The following is a 9,183-nucleotide window of genomic DNA, read 5'->3' as shown; positions in this document are numbered from 1 at the left end:
CCAGTCTGTTAGGTCAGATTTTACAATGGTTGGGTATATATGTTTTTAAATTCTGGTGTTGGTGACAAATGTTTTGTATAATTGAATTTCTGGTCTTAGCCCAGGGCAAGGGCAATCTTTGTTGTTACTATCCTCCGTCAGTCAGCCTTGACTCGCTTGAACTACGGAAGGATTCCACTCCTGTAGAGGCTAACTTTGGTCAAATTCCAATTCCTCTACAATAGTAAGAAGAGCACCGACCAGAGGCAGTAACAGTCTGCTGTAGCTCTCTTACAAGGTAAGGTACAACAGACACCTTGAGTGTTTACTGGTATTGCAATAAATGTAACCATTTAAAAATACTAGTGGTCCACTGAATCCCACCTTCCCATAAATGTGTAATCAGCTCTATAATTGTTCGGTAAGACTACAATAAAAATGAAATTTTCATTATTAAAATGAAGTTTTATTGTATACTTACCGAACAATTATGATTATACCCACCCTTCTCCTCCCTTAGGTGGACGGACGGGCAGAAAGAATTGGATTCACTGGGCAGTTGTACCTGGTTCTCCCGCGAGTGGAGGGATGATGCGTCATCACCACCAGTGTGGCGACGCCACGCGCTAAATTTGAATTTAGTATCCTGCCGCTCGTGGAAATCACGGCTCTATAATTGTTCGGTAAGTATACAATAAAACTTCATTTTAATAATGAAAATTTCATGTTTCCTTAAATTTGGCCTGATAAAGACTCGGGCCTGCCCATCGTGTCTACTCTGAATACTATTGAGCAGTTTCAAGTTCAAGAATTGTTCAGTGTCTCCTGTAGACCCCTTGTAGCCTCAGGGCAAATGATTTTCAGAATTTCCAATGCTCTCAGTAGATGTCTCATTCCTCTTTTAAGAGGAAATAATTCTACCACACAATTCCATACACTTCCATTAACTTAGGCATCTCCTTAACTGCTTGGAGATGTTAAAATGCCCCCCCCCTTCAATAAGATTTAAAACTGCTTTGGCCTGGAGTCAGAAGCAGTGGTCTGTGTATTGCTGAGGGTGCCCTTCTAGAGGAATTTTCAGTACCTGGAACCTTATAGATGTCAATGTTTTCTGTTTAGAGATAATAAGACTCTTCACTGTCTACTTCCAAAGTTATCGTTCCATACGTACTTTCCTCGGTATTGCATCAAGTACTTTTAGATATTGCTGAGGACCAGCACTGTAAGGTGTTGAGACGAAGCCCTTTCATCTCTATATCAGTCTCTCTCTGGAGTTTAAATGCAGGTCTAAACTTAATCTGAATTTACTATGAAACCTTTTATTTAGCCCTAGTAGCAGTTAATAAGTAAATTTATTGCCAGCACCCTTCTTTAAGCTGGTGTAAACGGAATGCTATTTTAGCTTTCTGCCTTATAGCCCTATATTGGCCGGCCGGCGCCCTTGAATCTAGAATATTCTTTGTGTATAAGTTTGTCTTGCATCAAAAGTGTTTAGTGCTTTGGCTGGGACAGTGTTCCCCTGTTCTTTGACCACTCTGGGAATGCAGCCTTGCTTGTCTCCTTGGCTGCCCCCTGCTGATGGGTGTGGTAGTCTTAAAGTTGTCAGACTAGGACTAACATCTCAGGATTTGTAAGGGATGTATCCTCTGTCTCATGATGTTGCTTCTCAGTCCTCCATGCAGAGACAGGTATGACTGGGTGAAAAGGCGTAGACTTACATGTTTGACTCTGTTGTTGTCCCATGGTTATTCTAGCGGTATGGTTGAGCTAGGTAACTGAGGCAATCCATAGTAAGTGCTGCTGCCATGCTTGCAGCCATCTCTAGAAGCCCTGGGTCTCTAGATAGTAGTCAGTTAGGTAGTAACCAAGTCTCCAGTTCTATTGCCGATGTCCAAGTCATTGACCAGCTTCTACCTCATATATGCATGAATTGCCAGATACCACAGATTCTTTGCTTTACAATATTTTATTGTTTTAAGTGTTTTCCAGCTAGCACTAGATTATCCTATTGTTAAGTCGTCAGGTTTTTCAGCTATGAAAAGTACAAATTGATTAAAAATTTGTCATTTTCCATTAGTACCTTTTTCTAGACCATCTAGCTTTGGTGGCGCAGTGGATGTGTAGCTCTTCTTTTGCTTCTAACTACCTGAGAGATATTGATGATCCATCATGAAGACTGCCATACACTAGCATCTGTAGTTTTGACAGGGGTAGATAATCTCATAATCTCCCCTTTGTGTGTTATAAACAGGTAAAGGTTGTCACTGTCGACTTCCATCCTGGTTAATTGGGAACTGTATATGAGTTTTGTAAATTGTAATATCTTATTGTACTTTTATAGATTATTTTGATAAGTTGTATTTGGTTTGTTTTCTCTTCGGTAATGACATAAAAAGGTTTATTTTATGGTGCCAAGTCATTGTTTTTGTTGGAGAAAGCTACCCTTTAGCTAATTGAGTACTATTTTTTTTTTTTTTTACTTATAAATTGGTCTTGTTGGTTTGGGTGTGGGGTGCCACAGCAACTCGATTAGGTAGGTGGTATTTCTTTAGGGATCATGGCTTAGTTGTGGTTCTAGTTCCTATCAGCTCTACAGGCCTGATGCACTTTTACCTAACCTGGCATTCTGCCTTATACAATCATTGGCCATATTCAGGGTTTTCCATTCTATCAGATCCATATTATGTATAGCAGAAATTGAATTTTTTTTTATTTTTTAGGGATATAGAGAGAGAGATTCATTGGATGATAATGCAAAAGATTAGTGTGCTCTTGATCCCTGGTATTGTTGTGAAAAATGGAATAATTAGTGAAAAAATTGGATGATTAAAAAGTAGAAATCATGGCATATTAGCTATTGAAAGAGATACAGCCTATTCAAAGTGAAAACATACAGCTTACATGTTTAGTACATATAATTAACTATTTATCCAAACTCTCTTCCAGCAAAATCCAAAAATTCGTGAAATTGTGACCAAATCCAAGGGTCAGCCAAGGAAGCGTCTTCTTCATGTTTATAACTTGTGCAAATCTAAGATGATTTGTGAAGGAGGTGATGATGTTGATGTTGGCAAAGATCCTGAGGATCCTAGTGTATTGAAGAAGGGCAGTGGCCATGGAGGTTGTGGTCGCTACCAGCCAAAAATCAAGCGAGTGGGGTTGGAGTTGATTGCCGAGTGGAAACATGTCAATGAGGATACTCAGGAAAAGAAGCAAGTTCTAACAGCAGAACGTGTTTATGAAATCTTCAAACACATCACAGGTTTGTCATTGGTTTATCAGTGATTTGGTGTAGGTAATTTCTATTTAGATCAATTGTTTCCTCTTGTCTCCATAAACTGAATGGTATTTAGAATTTTAATGGCAAACCTACTGTAATTTTCAAATTGAATGTCATTAGAAGCAAAATGTATTTTTTCAGAGGATAAAATGTATATTGGCTAACATTGTATTCAGACAATGAAATTTTGTTGCACAATGAAACTTGATCAATGATTATTTTGATTTGGCATAAGACTGTAGACTTCCATATGCTGTGGAGAATACATGACTCTTACATAGTGCATTTGCTCTTTCTTTTGTTTGTAATAAGATAATATATTTCTTTTTCATCTAAATAGTCACTACGGAGATCTATTTGGTCTACAATTTCTCTCTCTCCCTTGATGGGTGAGCACGTACCCATAGACTAGTTATTTTTGACCATTACTTGCTGACTAATGTTTCCCAAGTTGGTTTGCATTTGACTTCAACCTTATTTTTATAACTTCTGTTACCGTTTGATTTCTTGCCAATCCTTAAAGATTGTAATGTAATAGTGTATGCTGAATTGCTTTTTTAGCATGTTGATTTTTTTGTGTGAGAGGCTTAAATCTTAAAACTTTTTTGTGTGAGGCTTAAATCTTAAAACTTTTTGTGTGAGGCTTAAATCTTAAAATTTAATTATGTCAATACTTGAGAATCACCTAAGAAATGAGATAGTGACTCACCCTGCTCTGGCTGTGTGTCTATCAGTAGTAGATTTATATATTGTGGGTAACCATGAAACCCCAGTGAATAAGGACATATACTGGTAGGTTCTGTGATAGGAAAGACAATTCAGTTTCGATAAACCGATATTTTATTCATATATCTAGTATAACTTTTGTTGGAAGGGTTCCTATCCTCTAGTGATCATACAGTTGAGTTTTTACTCCTTTTTCCATTAGGGCATCAAATTTCTTAATTCCATCATTTTGTCCCCGAGATTTATCTTGTGCAGGCTGAAACACTTTATTGGACAGTTGTTTGACAATGATGGATTTACCCCCCCCCCCCCCATCTCTCTCTCTCTCTCTCTCTCTCGCTATCTCACTTCTCTTCTCCTCTCTCTCTCCTCTCCTCTCTCTCTCTCTCTCTCATTTGTATAGATTTGGAAGGTCTGACAAAACAGGTTTTTCTTTCCCACTGCAGCATGGTGAATTTTCTTATCCTATATAATCAAATTTCTTCTGCACTATTTCTTTGGGGGGAGCCTTTTAAGAGTAAGTGCTTTCAGGTAACCTTTGTGTAGTTGGGTACCTTCTCACATATTTCTTTTACAACTGAGCCCTCATTTTTCTCCAGTGTTCTTTTCTTCTCGCTAGGGGTATCATAACCTGCTAAAGCTTACAGCTTTTTTGATATTCATTTGGCCTGGGCTGTTTCAGCATTATGTGTTGATCCTTGGTGAACAATGATGTGGTGTCTTGGAAGGAGCATGACCCACTCACTCTTTGTGATATTAAATCATGCTTCTTCCAAAACACCATTCCATAATCCACCAAGAATCAAACTTAGTCATCAAATGGTGCTCAGTTATGAAGCTGACCTACATCTGCCCAGCCAGCTCAAAAATTGTTTGCTTTGTATCGTATATAGTTAGGTAGGAACAGTTGTCTACAGTTAGGAAGGACCAAGAATAGGAGCCAGTAGCCTATAGTCTTTCCCCTGATCTGCCCTTGTAAGAAAGAGGTAAGCATCACAACCAGATAATTGCACTTGGGGAGTATCCTACACAAACAAGTTCCAGTTAGAAGTGCAGTTGACATGCCATTGCATATCTTGTTCCTCTCCTTTTATGTTCTCAATAGCTGAATAAAATAAGCTTCGGTGCTCGACAATTCCCAAAGATGGAGGTTATTAGCCATTTTTAGGTGAAAGTGCCAGCATATATTGTGTTTATCACCTTGCCCATTGAGAAGAAGGAATTAAATGTCTGCTCATTTCAAGTGGTGTGAAGAAGATTTGAAATCATAGATAGGATCGCAGTGGTGCCTGCTGTGACACTATATGCATCTGCATATCTGGTTGCTCTGATTTCAACAGTAGTAGAATGGATTAAGTGTCAACATACTGCTTCAGTGGTCAACAGTTAGAATGCCTATTAAAGGCAATTATCGTTAGCATAAACATGTTACAGTAGGTGTTGAATATTTTCCAAGCCTAATTTTTCCTTTATCCAACAATCCTGCAATCTACCCTCCTGTTCACGTTCTTCGGTCCCTGTATAATCCAGTTTATGACTTTGAACAACACTACAACTTGACTTACAACCCACAAACTCCCTTAAGACAGAGAGTTCAATCTTAACCCTACCAAACACCAGGTCTGTGTCCTCTTCTCCACACTCTGTTATAGTTTACTTTTCCACTCCACACCACTACCGTCTTGCCTTCTATGACGTCACAACACAACTTAAATACATCAAGACATTTTCTAAAATCAAACACATTTCCCATACATGGAACAATGCCCACATTTCACCAATACAGAAAATAGAAATAGCATAGCACTGACTAAGCTGATATATAATCAGGTGTCGCTACTATAACCTTTTCAACAAGCATAAATTAGTCCAAAAACATGTTCATGCTTGACAAGCTAAATAGCCAAAAATACTTATTCATATCTAGAAAAATCATTTTCTAAACAATAATGTCATAAAGTGAACTTGCCTTTTATCCATATTTCATAGAATTAACCCCCCATACAATCACTGTTTGTCAGTATCACCCTAATAGGGTAGTTAGTTACTCATCTTTTTTCCAACCTAATGGGTTGGTCAGTTAGATCTTGTCATTTTAGCATCCGATGGTTTCTTTGCCCCAATCTCTGGGCACATCACCTATCAGCCTCAGATGTCTAGAATGGTTTGAACAACTTTCATATTCTGAGCAGAATTATAGCTTGGTTTGGCTTTTTGTGTCATTAAACTTTACTTAAATTTATATTGATCGGGTCAAGCAGCCTAAGTAGCGTGTCTTCAATTTCTGACCCACTGATGTTGCTAGAAGTGGATTGCGTTTAATGCAAATTTTTGTACATGAACTTCCCTGCCAGATATATACTTAGCTTAGGTCTCTGACGTCACGACAGAAAATTCAAAACTCGCGGCACACGTACAGGTAGGTCAGGTGATCTACCTTACCCGCCGCTGGGAGGCGTGGGTGTAAGAACCCAGTCCCCCTTTCTTGTCAGATTATTTTCTGTCGCCGGCTGGACAACACCTGTTGTTCAGTCTTACGATAGTTAAAATTCGTTCTCGTTGCCGACGATTTGGATTTTGGTGAAGTACCCTTTGTTTGTTGGCTTGGCATACGCTTTTGGACTGTTTTTTGGATTTTTCTTTTGGATTTCTCTTACATATCTAAAATCATGGATGATTCTGAAGTTAAGAAACCTTTATTAACCCTTGCAAAGAGTGTGAGAATTTGGATGAGGATGGTTGGAAGGCTCTTTCTTCTTATGTGAGAAAGTTAGAGAAGGATAGGGTGCGCAAGGCTTCTTCAAAGAGTTTCTAGTAGATCGAGGGTGAGTGAAGTTGACACTGAGAATCCTGTAGTAGAAGTCGTTCCTTCTCCAGTTTCAGCCCCTGCGCCCAGCTTTGAACCCGAAGATTCGTTTTCGGAAGTTGCTTCTGGGAGAGCCTCGATCAGGAGTAAGGAGAGCCTCGCTCGCTCTCGACAAGGTTAAGAGTGATGATAGTGCAAGTGATCAGTGCAGTGCCCCTAGTGCAGTGGAGGGTGCGTCTGACCGCTCACTAACGCTTCCAGGCCTAGACCTCTTCCAGACTCCCAGACCCAGTGGAGGAGGAAAGTCGAAAGCCGCAGGAAGGTTAGGGAGAACCCCCACCGGTCAGGCGTCCCATCGGCAGTTCCTGTTGCTCGTTCCCAGGCTGCCTTGGATCGAACCAAGAAGGAGTTATTGCGCCAGTGCTTCTCGTCATCTTCGTCGCCTTCTCCTCAGCGTAGATGGAGCGCCTCGGAGTCGTCTCGCCCTCTCAAGAGGCCCTGGAAGGATCCTTGCGCCCTTCCTTCCAGCCCCGAACCCTTCGCGGAAGAGCCAGAAGTGGAACGCAAGAGAACCAAGATTTCGTCCGGTTACGCTTCTCCTGTTCGCTCTCGGACTTCGTCCCCTGTAGAGGAGTTTAAGAGATCTCCTGCGCGTATCCTGGCGGGTCTGCAGGCGCAGATTGCGGCTTTAGCGGAGTCTATTGCCGGGACTTCTCATCGTCGGAAAGGACGCCTCACTTCCGGTGAAGAAGTCTAAGAACGTTCCTTCGGCTAAATCTCCTTTGGCTAGAAAAGCTTTTGAGCCTCTTAGTAGGAGGTCAGAAGTGCTGGCTGGAGCTCGGGATCTTTCTCCGAGTAGGCTTCTCCCTCTTTCCCCAGCGAGAGTTGTGAGCAGTAAGGCGTAAGGAGCAGACAGGGCTCTCTCCTCAGGATTTCCGCTCCTCTTCAGTTAGGCGTCAAGAGCTTGACAGACGTCAAGAGCCTCGTTTTCGTCAGGAGCGAAGGAAGAGTTCTTCGCCTGGTGGCCACTCTCCTTTTGACGGACGCTCGAGCCTAGTAGGTGTCAAGAGCCTAGTAGGCGCCAAGAGCCTAGTAGGCGCCAAGAGCCTGGTAGGCGGCAACGGAAGTTTTCTCCTCCGTTAGATCACTCCCGATTGGATAGGCGCTCAGAGCCTTGTAAGCGCCGCGCTTCTGACAGGGATTCATCTGTGGATGTTTTCTCTCCCCGTGGCAGGCGTCAAGAGCCTGGCAGGGGTTTTGGGTTTTTTGAGCTCAATAGGCATCAAGAGCCTGGCAGGCGTATTGAGGATGGCAGGCGCCAAGAGCCTAGCAGGCGCAGAGAGCCTGATAGGCGCTCTCCCTTATCCAGACGCTCTTCTGTGGAGTTAGAATCTGTTCGACAGACGGGCCTCCACTTGTAGGCGCTCTCCTAGTAGGCGCTCCCCAAGTAGGCGCTCTCCTAGCAGGCGCTCCCCAAGTAGGCTCTCTCGGGAGGCCGCTCTCCTAGGTAGGGCGCTCTCCAACTAGGCGCTCTCCTAGTAGGCTCTCTCCTGGGAGGCGCTCTCAAAGTAGGCGCTCTCCGGGTAGGCGCTCCCCGTGTAAGCGCTCTCCCAGTGGTTTTTCTTCCAGTAGGCGCTCGCCTAGTAGGCGCTCTCCGAACAGGCGCTCTCCAAGGATTAGCTCTCCTCCGGGCAGTAGAGCTTCTAGACGTCATTCTTCGGAAGAATTTGCCCAAGGATGCTTCGGTTTCTTCGTATAAGAGACTTACAGACCTCCTCTTGCAAGATTTTGGGGGAGTCTCTTTCGGCCGTTGCTCCTCCGTCTCCTCCGTCCTTATTTTCAACGACCAATACGGCTAAGAAGTCTTCAGTCGTTAAGATGAAGCCTACAGTGTCTATGAAGAAGGCTCTGAAGAACTTTGACGACTGGTTGCTTTCAAAAGAAGAGAAAGGCAAGACAGTTTTTTTCTTTTCCCCCGTCCAAGCTGACGGGTAAGATGGGGTTCTGGTACTAGTCAGGAGAGCCCTTGGGTCTAACTCTTCCCTCTTCTGCAGACTCGGACTTCTCTTCGTTGGTTGATTCCGCACGTCGCTCGGCGCTGAATTCTGCGAAGACGACGTGGGGTATGAGCGAGTTGGATCACCTCTGAAGGAATGTTCCGAGTCTTAGAAGTTTTTAACTTCCTTGACTGGCGGACCCTTGGAGTGTTGGCTAAGAGGACTCAAGAGCAAGACACTCTTTCGCCTGAAGACCTCCACGCAGTTCTGTCTTGCATGGACAAGGCAGTGAGAGACGGTTCCGGGGAAATTGCTTCACTTTTTGGTGCAGGAGTGGTAAAGAAGAGGGCCGTTTTCTGCTCTTTTCTTACCAAGGCGGTTTCTCACGCACAGAG

This window comes from Macrobrachium nipponense, chromosome 26, assembly GCF_015104395.2.
Source record: "Macrobrachium nipponense isolate FS-2020 chromosome 26, ASM1510439v2, whole genome shotgun sequence".
NCBI lineage: Eukaryota > Metazoa > Arthropoda > Malacostraca > Decapoda > Palaemonidae > Macrobrachium > Macrobrachium nipponense.
Note: the sequence above shows the minus strand (reverse complement) of the source record.